The sequence below is a fragment of the Hippocampus bargibanti genome, linkage group LG03 (genome assembly GCF_051943395.1).
Source record: "Hippocampus bargibanti isolate YZ-2025 linkage group LG03, ASM5194339v1, whole genome shotgun sequence".
In the NCBI taxonomy this organism is placed as follows: domain Eukaryota; kingdom Metazoa; phylum Chordata; class Actinopteri; order Syngnathiformes; family Syngnathidae; genus Hippocampus; species Hippocampus bargibanti.
In genome coordinates this window covers 11689105-11705032 of record NC_142736.1, presented here as the reverse complement: position 1 = coordinate 11705032, position 15928 = coordinate 11689105, and the positions used below count along the sequence as shown (strand labels likewise).

Here is a 15928-nt window from a genome sequence, read left to right as displayed (position 1 = left end):
GGCTAGCAACCCAGGATGCAAGATTTGCAGCATTAATTCAAAAATCATCCTGAAAAAAATTGGGATGAAAATAGCTTTGTTTAACTGTGGCGCCTCATCACCAACTAATGACATTGAGCAAACTGCAGTCTGTTTTACAGTATGAAATAGCTCTGTAATTAAGATGACATTGTCTGTTCTATTTGAAAATAAAGATGTGCGCAGAGACTAAACACAGCCATGGAAAACACTGCAGTCAAGTTGGTCAAAATGGAAGGAATGTAAGAGCCAATGTTGCAAGTGACGAACATCATTCATGTTGATATGATGTATGCATGTCATGCTGAAGCCAATGCACATGCCTTTTGCAATAATATCATGCAGGCAAGATTAAAGTATGGTCAGACACAGAATTCCGGATTACACATCAACAGGTCTGTATTTGTCTTTATATGGAACAAAACTGTTCATTTCAAAGGTCAGAGGCTTTACGAATGTTAAACATTTCAATGAGGACAAGTAATGGTGTGTTTCTGGAGGTAGGAACCCTTGTGCATTCCAAGCATTCTTTATGGCTCTTGGTGGTGGTAGGTTGGGGGCGTGGAGGATGAGCAATTTCCCAAAATACAGTCCTCAGAATGGATTTTTTATCCTCTCACCCCTATGTCTGGGATTTGGCCACAGCTCTCACCTTAGCTCACCAAACTGCAGCCTGGCTGACTCATACCCGGCCTGACCATTTGGTTCCTGCCAACACTTCCTGATTAAATCATAAAGGAGAAGAACAAAACGTGTGTGTGCGTGTGTTTGTGTGTGTGTGTGTGTGTGTGTGTGTGTGTGTGTGTGTGTGTGTGTGTGTGTGTGTGTGTGTGTGTGTGTGTGCGTGCACATGTGCATGTGCGTGTGTATGTGTATGTGTATGTGTGTGTGTGTCAGTTTTGTGTTTGTGTGTGTGTTTAATGGGTTTGTGAGTTTGTGTGTCTCTGAGCGTGTGTCTGTGTGTGTGTGTTTGCTTGTGTGTGTGTGAGATAGCGCATGTGTTTGTATCCATTTTGTGTTTGTGTGTGTGTGTTTTGTGTTTGTGTGCTTGTGTGTGTGTGTGTGTCTAAAGTTGTATCTGTTTGTGTGTCTTTGTGTGTATGTGTGTGTGTGTGTGTGTGTTTGCGTGTGTTTGTGTGTGTGTGCGTGTGCGTGTGAGTGTGTATGTGTATGTGTGTGTGTCAGTTTTGTGTTTGTGTGCGTGTGTTTAATGGGTTTGTGAGTTTGTGTGTCTCTGAGCGTGTGTCTATGTGTGTGTGTGATAGCGTGTGTGTTTGTATCCATTTTGTGTTTGTGTGTCTTTGTGTGTGTGTTTGCATGTATGCGTGTGTTTGTGTGTGTGTTTGCATGTATGTGTGTGTTTGTGTGTGTGTTTTGTGTTTTTGTGTGCGTGTGGTTGTGGGTTTGATTGCTTGTGTGTGTTTGTGTGTGTCTAAAGTTGTCTGTTTGTGTGTCTTTGTGTGTGTGTGTGTGTGTGTGTGTGTGTGTGTGTGTGTGTGTGTGTGTGTGTGTGTGTGTGTGTGTGTGTGTGCATGTGTGCGTGTGCGTGCATGTGTGTGTGTGTGTGTGTGTGTGTGTGTGTGTGTGTGTGTGTGTGTGTGTGTGTGTGTGTGTGAACAGACTGGGTTCAATGCACACGTGATGACCTGAAAGTACTGTTTTCAGGGCTTCAGCAAACAGCTGTAAGCCACTTTCGTAATGTACATACATGAAAATTGCAACATAAAACAACAGCGGGTTTAGGATGACCCTTCATTTTAAGCCAGTTTGTGACACTAGAGGGCAGAGCAGCTCCAACTTATTCTCACTTTATGTAGCTAGATGTTGAAGGGGACCTGGTTTACAGCCCCTGTTCCAGTTCTTCCCACAGGCATTTGATGGTGATGAGGCTTGGGCGCATTTCTTCACATCAAAAACATTCAAGAATTCCTTTCAGGACCTTGTAAATCAAATGTAGCCGGAGCCGAACCATGTACCTCTGCATGAGGCCAACGTGCTAACCAGTCGACCCCCCACCGGACCACCCAGAAAGGTTTCACGTTTTTTTTTAAATCCTTTCACAGAAAGATGAAAGTTGTAAGACAAGGTAATGTTTGTATTTTCAAGATTATGTGGCGACTTGAGTCAAACAAATAAGGTAAAATATTGCGGACATCAGACTTTGTGAAACTATATTTCAGGCAGATTTTTAAGATGATGCCCAAACATATTGACCCAATTGTGATATGCTTTCCAGATATCAATGACATTTTCCCACATTTTTTTCAATCTCAAATCAAAGCTTGTTTTTACAATGTTGATTTGACTCCTTTTCGTGAGAAAAATCCAAACCCATGATGTCAAAATACCACATTGATAGATACATTAAGGCATCTTACAATCAATCTTCTGCCCTCTTTATCATTCACAGCTCAATTTCATTGTAAGGTGTGTGCAGCATGCGCAGCGATCCCGTAGTGCAACAAAGGAGAGAGAGTGCCGCTGGCTCTAATAAGGCAGAGAGATGAGTCATCAGCTGAAGTGAGGCTTGGATATAAGCAAGTGCAGATATTGTGGCTGAGATGAAAACCTCTGCAAACCGAGAAAACTAAAGTGACTTGCAAAGGTCTCTTTCCCTTGTTTCATCATGCTGAGCCTCAGCTCTGTTGCCAGAAATCTTCATTCCTCGTGGCTTCAACAAAGTGATTCATTTTTGTTGAAAGAACCCGGTCTCACTCACAGGTGTGACATTTCATGGGATTTTGAAATGAACAGCTGAAAAAGGAAACACTGATTACAATGTGCCATGGGGGTCATTAAGTCCACAATGAATGAGACTGAACTATCCCCAAGATCGATGTATCAGTTTACAGCTTCCCTACTTGAACAAATAATCCGATTTTATAGCTGTGTTATATTTCTCCACCACTTTCTGATTGAAATGGAGTGACTGTTCCAGTGCATACAAAAACAGTTTTCCATCAATCAGGCACATTAGCCAAGCCTGCAGCTGGGCTGGCAAATCTTACGTAACAAAAATATTGTCATTTCATACACCATGCTCCGGAAATTTGAGGTATGGGAGGTATTTAGCCAGGCATGTTCCGAGTCACAAATACGTAATTTGCGGGAAGAGTAGGCAATGATAAACAACTTTCAACCTGTGATGCTCAGTGTTTAAAATAATTTAATCAAACTTTAGTCTAAGGGGGTTGGTGAGTCATAGGTCAGCAGTGAGTAAAAGGTGAGAACAGTGGAAAGCCTGAGGCATTTAGGGAGTTAATGAGGCCTTGTGCACCTCTGAAGTTCCTGGCATGAAGACATATTATATCCTCTCACACTCTAGAGCTAAGGACTTTGTTTTATTCACAGCTTTAATGTTGTAGCTGCAGATCCCCGTGACCAACAATTATGGATATGCAGTAGTGCCTCGACGAGAGGATCAGTTTCATCCGTTCCATGATCATGGTCAGAGTCATAGTACTCGTAGCTCAAGTGATTTTTTTTCCTTCCGTGTTCCAAAAACTGGCAATGCCACTAAGCTGAGAGACAAACTCCCCAAAAATGGCGGGAACAAAACAGGGAGCAATGGCAAAGCCATATTTTGTCTCAGACAATTATCACTTTGCATTCCCCGTTGCTCTCAATAACTAACAGTATAACTAAAGTGTTGGGTTGGATTGGATTGGATGTACCTTTATTTGTCTCGCAGTGGAGACATTTACATTTCACAGCAGCTAAGTTATGAAAGGAAGACGAAAGGAAATAAAGAAGAAGAAAAACAAAATACAGGAGCTGCAGGAAAGGCAGCCACTCTCGCAGCGCCATCTTGAACTAAATAAAAAGTCTTTAACAAATAATATGACAACACAAAAACACAGACAGTCATTCTTTCTTCAGTGGTTGTTGGACCCGCTTTGTGACATGAAGCAGTTCGAGATGAAACTCTCATAAGAAAACTATGTCCAACGTGTGATCGTACAGTGTTTTTAAATAAAGCAAACTTGGTAGAAATGATAAGAATCCCAGTAATGCACTTTTTCTTCTTTTTCGTTTTTACATCTAGTCTAACGTCATACCAACATACATGGTGTACAATTTCACGCCTATAACCTTCACTTTGATTTGAAAGATCCTGATTTCATGTAATTCATCTTCCATTTTCCAATTTTACTTACAACGATCACCTTTATAATGTGAACTTTATTATAATGACCAGATTTGTCCTACAAAATAGACAAAATGCCTTCATTCCAATGAACCACGGGCAGCAAACCGCTGCCGTGACCTTGGTTAGGAACAAAATGGTCAACGTGGGATTTATTTTTGTAACTGAGCAAGACGACTGATCGACTCGTGCATTTGTGTATTTCCGGAGGCACAGCTAGGTCCTGAGCCCATTAGAATCATCTAGGTTGGCCAAGTATGTAGAACAGAGAAGGAATGTGTCTCTGTAAGTATGGGATAGCCTTGCATAATCAAGTAACTATGATAAACAAGCGCATGACAAAAAAGTAATATACCTTTGTGCCGTCGTACCGCCCAGTAGTCTGAAAACATGTCTGGCAAAAGGGAGAAAATCTCACTTTCTGTGGTGGCAGACCTTGTCTCTCACATTTGAATGGAAATCTCCTGGAAGCATTTTTGCTGAGACTACGAATTGGCAAAGTCAACAATTTCGACAATCGTCTGTAATGGCAACATCATACAATACAATACGATACGATACGATACGATACGATACGATACAATACGATATAATACATATTGGTTGATACTTTGCACTTTGACAACAGTTGAAGCTGCAACAAAGTTAACATGGACAGGTCTCGTATAGAGGAAACAAAGCAGTCAGAAAGTTAGTCGAAAGTAACGCCAAGATCAAGTCGGAATGAGTCGAATGGCAAAGTGTAAAAATGAGTTTTGAGGCGGGATTTAAAGATAGGCAGCGAGGGGTCTTGCCAAATCTTCAGTGGCAGGTCATTCCAGAGAGTGGGACCAGCAACGGAAAAGGCTCGATTCCCTCTAAGCCTGCGCTAAATTTTTGGAACATCTAATCATGTCTGGTAAGCATACCTGAGGTGTCTGGAAGGTGTGTAGAGGTGAATGAGCTTGGAGAGGTAAGCAGGAGTGAGGCTATTTAAAGATTTGAAAACAAATAAGATCTTGAAAAGAACTCTAAAATGGATAGGTAGCCAGTGAAGGGATGCCAGAGTAGGAGCTGCGTGCTCCCTCTTACAAGTATCAGTCAAGAGGCGAGCAGCAGCATTCTGGACCAGCTGGAGACACTTCTTGAAGAATTGGCTGACACCAAAATAAAGCGCATTACAGTAATCGAGACAAGATGTGACAAAGGCATGGATTACTGCTTCATTTGTAAAATCACTTCAAATGACTTCGACTGAGTGTATTTTACAAAGATTCCACGGCATATCGCTATATTTTACGTTTTAAGACTCGCGCTGAATATTCAGGAAGTCTTGTTCTCGAGTTGATGACGATGCCTTGACGTGACGACACGTCTGGAACGCCCCTGACCGAGAAAGCGACACACAATGCATTTTGGGCACTTTGTTTGGTCTGAAAACTTTGTGTTGATCCGTGTTGATGGCGAAATTAGAAGGAAAAAACATAAAAAACCTGATGGTGAATTGTTGTGTGTTGCACCAAAACTACTATTTGATACTAGTTGACACAAATTCCCAGTAAACAAATCAACCCATTTCCAACCGAGCTTGGGCGCCATTTTGTGCATTTTCACGGCGCTACATTGAAGTCCAGACACCTCAAAATGAGACGAAAGGATTTCTTTAATCAATTTCAAACATTTATGCTTTCCTCTTCAGAACTATTTGAATCATATTCATAACTGGATGAGTAAAAAGAAAGCATCTTCTCCAAATCTGAAGTCATTGTTTTGATTCTTGAGCCAGGCATGGGTCGGGACCGTCTGAAACTGAATCTTTCTGAGGTCATTTTGAAGTAGTTTTGGGACACTTTAAATCATATTTATTAGTGTTTTGCATTTGACTAAAAATATCAGCCTGCGTGTTTTGGGTATTTTAGATGCCATAAAACGTTTTTCTGATGTCAGTTTGGAAACAAAAAAATGGTGTTGGTTGTCTTTTCATTGATACGTATGCAATTCACTGCTTTCTTCTTCTTTGACCATGCTAAAAAATGCTAACAAGGTTGTGTGGATGTTGTCTAAAAGAGTGTTCATGACAACAAATGTATCCACAGTTAGAAGAGACAGCAATGAAACAAATTACATGTAAAAAAAAACATTAAATTTTAATTTGGAATGTTGGATTTTAGATTCAAATTGGTCATTAAAAGGAGTGGGTGGAAAAAGAGAAAATGGCATTTTAGAGGGGACTCTTGTTTATTTTTTATTTGTTTAATTTACTTTGAAACGGCACATTTTAGCATTTGGTATGTTGATTATTTCAGGTTGAATGGGTAGGATGAAAAAAAGGAGTCCATTTTGGAATTAAACCGTTTAACAACTATATGATGTCATGTTAACCAAAACCTAATGTCTTTTCAAATTTAGATACCAGATAAGAGCTTTGCATATTTTCGCAGGCTGCTTTGGAAAACGCATCCAGCATGGGGTGATTCTCAGGTCAATGCTGTGCATTATCCATCAAGCGTTGCTTGAATTTCTTGACCTCTGAAGATGTTTGAGATCATTTAAAAAATGAAAGTGTATGTATTTCAAAATTACACTCTAAATATAACATCCAAAATAGAATTAAGCACTGACAATAACCATTTATGTGTGCGTCATGTTAAATTACGTGTAGATTTGTGAGTGATTTTAGTGAACACGTTAGAACATCTGATAAACAATTGCCTCATGCTACTGCTGTCTGGGTTTGCCTCATTTTTACCCGTGAGTACTCATTGCGGCACGCGCAGTGGTTCTTCCCCAAAAAGGTCAAATGTCTCTCACAGATTGAAGATTTACCGAAAGCACTCTGCTAGACTTCTTTATTTGGGTTTGCTAAATTCTTCCTCTGTGGCTCCCTTCAGCCGGTGGTGTAAGATATTTATGTTAAACTCATTCACAAAATGTTTCTCAGATGTCAAATATGTAAACAAACATCCAGTCACCGGACTCGGCGCATCGTCCCGCAGCGATTGGGACACATTTCAATATTTACATTTTTCTATGTCATCGAAAATGCACCAGACATAACAAAGGGTGGGATGCAGCAGGGCTATGTCTTTGCGGTCTAAACGGAAGCAGTGTTTCTTCCTTCAAATATCTGGGGCTTTGTCATTTGGAGTCCCTCCGTGATATCAGAGGTAATTCCAGACTCAAACTGTCACTGTGCTCAGTAATAAAGGTCACTGTCATTTGCGCGTATGGAAGATATGTATTCCATCCACAATTGTGCTTTAAAAGTTTATAAACAAGGCATTGAACTTGGTTCATTATCAACAATACAGTACAATCAAAACATCCATCCATTGATTTTCCATACCGCTTTATCCTCATTAGGGTCGCGTGGGGTGCAGGAGCCTGTCCCAGCAGTCTTTAGACACTAGGTGGGGGACACCCTGAATTGGTTGGCAGCCAATCGCAGGGTAGATAGAGACAAACAACCATCCGCGCTCACGCTCACACCGAGGGACAATTTGGTGTGTTCAATCAGCCTGCCATGCATGTTTTTGGAATGTGGAAGGAAACCGGAGGACCTGGAGAAAACACACGCGCGAAGCAGCTCTAGATGAAAGAGATAAAAGCCTTCTTTCAGCAGTGGATCAGGGACGTCATGGTTGGATGTGCAGGTCTGCCACAAGCTAAGTTCTGAAAGCAAACACGAAGCCGTAGCATGCATTGACAAAAAGAGATTGTCTCACATCTCCTGTCCCACGTAAAACCGCTTCAATTCCAAGCCGTTAAACATACGCATCGGCGCTCTGCACTGATGTTCTTTTCGTCTCATCGCGGCCTCCTCAAGACATGCATCCATCCAGCCGCAGACTGTCCAACAGCACCATCTTTTCCGCTGAACAAAGCGGGGCTGTGAAAATGCTGGTGATGAAAGAGGACACAAACAATTCTCATCCAAATTTGAGAATGACTGCGTGCTGATAAAGACACCATAACCTTTTGCCACTTCATTTGATGGGACTGTTTCTCCTGCTCTGAGAAGGCAGTCAAAAATCCCGATTCATCAATCTTTATGAATCATTATATCTAGATTCTAGACTTTAGCAGTGTCTGAAATAGCGTCTGCCCGGACTCCTGGGGCATGCAACCTTTCCGTCGGGCGTACAACTTACAAAACGTCTCCGCCCGGGTGGCAGACAACTCCTTCAATAAAAAAAAGTAGTTTTTTTTCAAATCAAACGTTTGCTCCGTTTTTCGAAATCAGACTGAATTATTCCGATTTATAAATCTTCATTCGGTTTGGAAATGTTTGAATTTCGGTTCGTTCGGCAATTTGCATTCTCAGCACGGCAGCCAATCAGAAGCCTGCTTCGTGCTTCCCTCTTTCCTGAGTGTTATAAGGTCGTGCATTTACATATCATTTTCCAAAGTAGATGCACAGAATCTCAGCCCCAGAAGAAAGATTCAAAAGAGGCTAACAAAATTTAAGACGCTACAAAACGTACATTATCCCGTGACTGTAAAGTGTACTTGAGAGTTTTGAAAGGAGCTTAGAAATTGAACGCACATTGAAAGCATCGTAGAAAGAAGAATTCACGTGGCTTGTAGCAGACGACGCAACGCAAACATTGCATTGTGGAAAATGATGAAGAATGTATGGACAAACGACCAACTGGAGCATAATCATCAGCAAGGCATATTTACGATAAATAAAGCAAGGGCGCATTTGTGGTAGGGACATCCTTAATAAAAACAATCCTTAATACTTTGTAACAATGTTTTTTTTTTGCGATTAGTCGTCTTATTGTTTTTCAAGTTGTGAAAAATGGGGCAGGCAACTTTTCAGAGTTCTCTGCCCTAGTGTCCGGTAACTTTTTGTCACGAGTTTCAGAGATTGACTTCAGTACTGTACATTGTCACTCTCCCCAAAACAGAAAGTAGCATGGAAACTGAGACTTTTGCACCTCGTTAACCACTGTCTTCCCTTCAAAGTGCGTTCAAAGTCAATGCAGAAACTGCTGGCCAAGTCGTAAACTTGTTTTCCTCAATTCTTTGGACTTGAAACTGAGCAGAGGGCACAGGACACAGACTCCTTTTTAAGTTTTACATGATTTAAACATGAATTGAAATACAGTAAAGTCTCGTTATATCGATATCGGATATATCGATAGTCCCGGTTATATCGATACTATTTCTATGCACGCACGGAGAAAATTACATGCAAACAGGGTCGGATATATCGATAGTCCCGGTTATATCGATATTTTTTCGGACTCCCTTGAATATCGATATAACGAGACTTTACTGTATAGCCATTATAAGATCTATTGTGTATGCTGTGTTTAATTAGATAAATCAACAACATTCGAAAATCTCTTTTTTCATGAGGGGAAGACAGACTTACCCTCCAGACTGACGTGTGAGAGGTGGGTAGAAGATACAAAACAAAAAAAAGATTCGTAGTTGCATGAGAAGACAAAGCAATAAAGACAATTTATCTGTTAATGATGCTGTAGTTGAAAATTCTTCTCCGCGTCATTTATATTGTGTTGAATGGCTAGTTAGACGGGTTACAAACATTCACTCCATGTCTGTTCCACAAACCAATCGTAGTAGTGTTTGTTGAACGGATATTCTTAGTGTTGACCGTACACGTGTGATCGTAAATATTGAACTTTTTCAACATTTACAATTGTCAGTTACCTTTAGGTTGAAGGTTAGGCTCTGGAAACTGTGTTCTAAAGTCAACAGATGTCTGGGCCAAGCGTGAGGAGTAATAAAACTACAGCGTGTTCTGCATTCCAGATATTTTACATCCGCTGATGAAAAAACATCTCTTTTGAGTCCTGGTATTCCTGGCCTTGCTTGAGAACTGCATTCAATACAGTAGGGGTCATAGTAAAGTTGCCTTGTCCCATAAAATGCCTGTGCATCACTGGTTTGGACTGGCTGACGACTAATGTTGTGGAGTCAGTGAGCCCTCATTTTGACATGGACAGCACTCGCGCATGCTCCGCAGCCTGACTTGCCGTGGCTGGATTGATCTCTTATGGGCCTTAATAGGATAACACCACTATTTCTGAAGTCATTTTATTTGGAATGCAAGAAAAAATGTTGCAGGAAAAATATGCAGTGGCTCAGAAATTCCTCAAAAAGTCCTGAATTATGACCAAGCAGCATGACATTAGCAAATACCTCAGTTTGTGTGTGTGTGTGTGTGTGTGTGTGTGTGTGTGTGTGTGTGTGTGTGTGTGTGTGTGTGTGTGCGTGCGTGTGTGTGTGTGTGTGTGTGTGTGTGTGTGTGTGTGTGTGTGTGTGTGTGTGTGTGCGTGTGTGTGTGTGTGTGTGTGTGTGTGTGTGTGTGTGTGTGTGTGTGTGTGTGTGTGTGTGTGTGTGTGTGTGTGTGTGTGTGTGTGTGTGTGTGTGTGTGGTTTTGTGATGTCATGATAGAGATTGCAAGTTTATCTCGATAAGAATACTGTATCTATAGTGTTCCACATCAGAGCACTATTGCGCGGCGGCGACAACGATGGTCTGACTATTGACAAATGAATCAAATCAATCTTCAACAAACCCCACCTAATGGCAAAAATTGACTTGATCCATCTCAACTGAGAGATTGACTTCTTTGCGGGAGGGGCTTTGTGAAAATGACAGTCCCGAGATGAACCATTTCAGGGCCTTTAATTCAGAATCAAGCCAGCTGTAGGTTTTTTAACATCAGATTGAAATAATATTTAAAGGACAACCGACGTCACTTTTTTTGTTTCTTAACTGACATCAGAAAAACGTTTTATAGCATCTAAAATACCCAAAACACGGAGTATATTTTTATTCAAATATAAAACACTAATAAAAATGACTTAAAGTCTGCAAAATGTGCAAAAAATTGAGCTGCGAATTGGGCATTTTCAGAAAGTCCCGCCCACAGTTCGTGACGTCACGCCAAGACGTTTTGCATTGCTGCAGAAGCAAAACAATGGCTTCAGATTCGGAGAATATGTTTTCTTGTTACACATCCAGTTATGAATATGATTCACATAGTTCTGAAGAGGAAAGCATACATGTTTGCAATCGATTAAAGCATTTTTTCCGTGCCATTATGAGGCAACGTTGAGGGGAGATGTCTCAATGAAAAAGAGGCACAAAATGGCGACCTCCTGTGGCCACCTCCGTTTCCACAGAATCAGAATCAGAATAAGAATTAGAATCAGAATCAGAATCATCTTTATTGTCATGTATGTAGAACACACAAGGAATTTGTTTCCGGTAGAACACGCTGCACTAGTATCGTCGTCAAAAAAAACTGCTAAGTGCTCGTGCTGATAAATTCCTTATATAGAGCTGCTGGCAGCTTTTGGGTAAAACACGAGGTCCCCAGACCAAACAAAGTACAGCAAAATACATTGACGTGATGGAAGGACCGCTACAATGCATCTTTTTTTCGGTCAGGAGCGTTCCTTTCGTGACGTCACGCGCGGACTCGTCACCAACTCAAAAATAAGACTTCTTGAATATTCAGCGCGAGTCTTAAAACGTAAAATATAGCTATATGCGGTGTAATCTTATTAAAATACGCTTAGTAGAAGTCATTTGAAGCCATTTTACAAATTATTGACACAACTTGTCCGGAGACGTTGGTTGTCCTTTAAAGGTCCCATTCCATATATTTTGAAACAACATTTTCAACAACTTGGTTAAAAAAAGACTGAATGGTGATGATTTCTTACTAATGTTGGATATGTAAATACAGTGATACTTCATCTTACAAACTTAATTGGTTCCCAGAAAGTGTGTGTAAGGTGAAAAGTTTGCCTGCCAAACATTTATTTCCCATAAGAAACCATCAAAATTTAGAATAATCCATTCCCAGGTCCCCATAAAACATAATTTTCTACTTAACAAGCCTTAAAACTACACAAAATATACCTTATTTTCTGTCGAATAAATGTGCTTTTGTATTATGATTGAAGAAATAAACTGTACTATATTATAAAGTACTATGTACTGTATTACATTTGTGATGGTTTTACACAGGCTAGCTGCTTTTCGTTAAACCATATCAACAGATGTTTTTAACCCCTTCTATTGCCTGAGACCGTTGCTTAGACAACAAAAACACCCTTAGCCACACGTAGCAATGGTTGACTTAGCATACTGGTACTGGGTCGCTAAGTCACACAAACGCACACCTCGTTTGTGTTTTTCGATGATCTCCTTCTTCTGCTCGACCGTAATTTTCTTTTGTGTCCTCTTCGGATTAAAACTAGCCTGTGGTGGGGTCTTTTTAGATCCCATAATAGCAAACAACTTCTGCACTCAGAGAGGGGGTGTGGAAAACTAGTCCGCCAGCCACCGTGGCGCTGTGTGGTTTGGTTCGTCCGCCGAAAACTAGTTCGTAAACCAAGATTATATTCTCGCGAATTTAATGTTCGTAAGGCGAAAAGTTTGTTAGCTAAAGCGTTCGTAAGCCTAGGTATCACTGTACTTATGGCTGGTTTGTATTATTATGTATTTCATTTCAAGTATGCTGGCAAACACTTTGTCTCAGCTGCATCTGTTGTAAAAAAACAATATAAAAAAAGGTATTTCATATTATATTATTTCCCTCTAATTGAATATTGAAAACAGCTTTTCTCTGAATTGTAGTTGGCAATTTCTCAATGTCTTTGCAGGCTGTGTCGACAATTCACAAAGTGATGATGACACACACCCACTCAGTGAGCAACATGAACGCCTTGAACGTTGAGCCCCTATAAGCTTTTGAGACCGCAGAGGAAGAGTATTGTACTTCTTTACAATAAAAAAAGAAATAAAATAAAATTGGCAACAGATAGGTGCCCCATTCACTGAATGCATAAATTATGAATAAGTATAGGTATTGTTTTAAAACACAATAAATGCATACTATATTTTTATGGATTGGCGTGCCAACAAGTGCCACCAGAAAATCTATTTTTAGCATGTGAAATCCAAAATCAACTTCTAGGCAACATGAACAGCATAGCACAAAACAGTACATGTAGTCCCGACATGCTATTGAATTCCTCCCAAAATAAATTGAAGCCCTTCTTTCCTCAACTCCTCCGAAGTGTGCAAGTGATGCAAAGCCATTGAGCCATGTTTCCAGTAGCAACCACTGAGAGGGCTGGTATTTGAAAACTGAGGAGTGAATGTACAACACAACAATGCCTATATCCTCATTTTGCAAAATAATCACCACTTGCAAGCAATTGACAAACCACATCGACGTCAAACTTAACCCATTTTGCAGACTCATTTTAATCCGTGGTTTGCTTAAAATGGTGGGGAAAATTATTTGAATGGGAACTTTCAAGTGTTTGATGGTTTTAGTTTTTGACACACTTAAACCATAAATATTATTAATAGTACATATTTTGAAAGAGGTGGGTTCTTTCACCAATCGTTGCAGAGCTCGGCACTGCGAGTAATCGTTTCATGAGAAGAGACTCACTTCACAGGCACAGACAATTATCCCCCTGTGCCCAACTGTCACCGCGTCACTCATTTGCCATGCGTCACACGATGCCCCTGGTCAATATAAGGTAATTTTACTTTCATTTAGTTTTGTTGCATCTCATTATCTGGTGATAAACATTTTATATTGCAAATGTTGAAACGGCTCAGATAACAGTTGCCTGAGCAGTCCATAAAAGTATTATGATGATGGCAAATTTCGTAATGAAATAAATGGATGGATCGCACAATGTCAGGTGGGGTAATTTTATCCGCAGTCAAAAAGATATTGAGTGCGTGTTGTATGTATCGTCGATTAACTCTTTGCAAGACACCGTATGCGCATTACCTCCCATTCTCTTTCATTAGTCACTGCCTAATTATTGTTGCTCAGTCATTTGTCAAGTTGTCTGAGATATTTGTTTTCAGCAGAGTGGCAATAAAAAGTCAGGCTGTTAATGTGCCCTCCTACCACTCTAGACTATGACTCATATCAAGGCCTGACTGCAGAGAATTTTATGTGCTGTGAATACCTATCAAGGCAATCATCTGAAATGTGCGTTTCTTCACTTTGGGCTTTAATGAGTAAATCGGTGGCAATGGCGTACGTGTTTGTACCTTCGTGTGGGTAAAGTAGGTGACTTTGGAAGAAATGTGATCCAGGAAATGCATTGCTCCTTGTCAATGCACAGCATCAGAAGCGATGCAGACGCATGCTTCAAAATGGAATAAGAAAGGGATTTACTGCACGTGGATTCCCGTTTTCTTTTCAGGAGGAGACGTACAGAAATGCCTCATTCCAAAAAGTGTCTGCCTACATCATTGGAATCGAAAGTTAGATGCAGTCACATATTAGTCCTTGTTTGGCACTTGTTTACTGAGCAACATTTTGATGCTTCTCATTTTTTTCATGCTAGATTTATCGGGTGTGTTTGAGGCAGCGAGGGGCGACTCAGATCTGACCAGCTGAAATAGCGGCTGTTTGACGTCATGACTTTATTTTTAGAAGGTAAATATATGGGTGTGGAAGTGCCTTTTCGCGTTAGGATCAAAACACAAACACATCCACACCGGTGTGTGCATGCGCGTGTGTGCGTGTGTATGCGTGTGTGTGTGTGTGTGTGTGTGTGTGTGTGTGTGTGTGTGTGTGTGTGTGTGTGTGTGTGTGCGTGTGGGTGTGTGTGTGTGTGCTTCGATGTCACATGCATTTTCACACGTGTTCATGAACTAAAGCGAATTTGCTTTCACATGCTCGCTCATGAGTCAACCTTTCTTTTCAATTGCCTTACAAATGAATGGATGCTTTTACGCATTAAATCTGGGCTTGTGTCCTCTCCTTTAATTTGCGCAGGTCGAGAGCGGTAATGGGTCCATGCATCTTTGGGAACCTTTTTTTCCCCATTGCACATTGGAGAGACAGTATAGTGGTACATTTGCTTGACTGCAGTGTGTGTTCAGTTCTTCATAAAAGTATGCATCTTTGTCAACTTAAATCAACTGTATTTGCCACCGTTAATCCCAAGAGTCTGAATGTCTGCCTGTCTTTATATTAGACCAACTGTCGACCAGTCCAGGGTAAAGTCCGCCTTTTGTCCAATGTCAGCTGGGATTGGCTCAAGGTTACGCACGACCTTTGTGAGGATAAGCAGAAGAGAACATAATGGAGGGTTCATCTGTGTAAGCTCTCAGTCGTACAGGAGTGGTCCATCGATGAAAAGGTTTCTTCAGCCGTCATCTGTACTTCTTTGAAGGTGTCGGACATTTCGCTTCTTATCCAATAAACTTCGTCAGCAAATTAAAGTCTTACTGGTAGTTAAAACAACAAAATCCTTCATTAAACCGGTTTGGTGGGGTGAGGTTCAATTTAGATCGTTCATACAATAGCCTGCTTGGGCAACATAGGATTAGTAATACTGATGAGGTGATACCGGTCGAAGTGGGGCAATCAGGCCAGTCGTTAGTCAGAACGACAGGAACTATCAGTGGAGCAGCTGCAGGGAGAAGTCCTCTGCTCCCCCCAACCTGAGAGCAGGCAGACCAGATCATAGCAGAGTCAGGCACCGCCATGTCTGGACAGTAGGGATATATATAGGGCCTAAACTACCCGTAAGACTTTAGTTTGCTGACGAAGTTTCTTGGATAAGAAGCAAAACGCCCGACACCTTCAAAGAAGTACAGATGACGGCTGAAGAAACCTTTTCATCAATACACTGGTTGAAAACTTTCACGAAAACTTTGTGACCCGATTCCGTGATCTACAACTGAAAAGGCCGCAGATTACATTCCTTGTCGACCCGTTTAATGCGGAGACGGACTGTTTGAAAGCCC

At 40.9% G+C, this 15928-nt stretch overlaps 1 long non-coding RNA gene across 1 annotated transcript; it reads left to right on the top strand.

The window, feature by feature from the left end:
• The first annotated feature begins 14517 nt into the window (after positions 1-14517).
• LOC148900343 (uncharacterized) lies at positions 14518-15288 on the top strand. Its single transcript, XR_016114587.1, has 3 exons — positions 14518-14609; positions 14952-15070; positions 15154-15288. It is a non-coding gene; the product is annotated as an uncharacterized LOC148900343 (long non-coding RNA).
• The last annotated feature ends 640 nt before the right edge of the window (positions 15289-15928 follow it).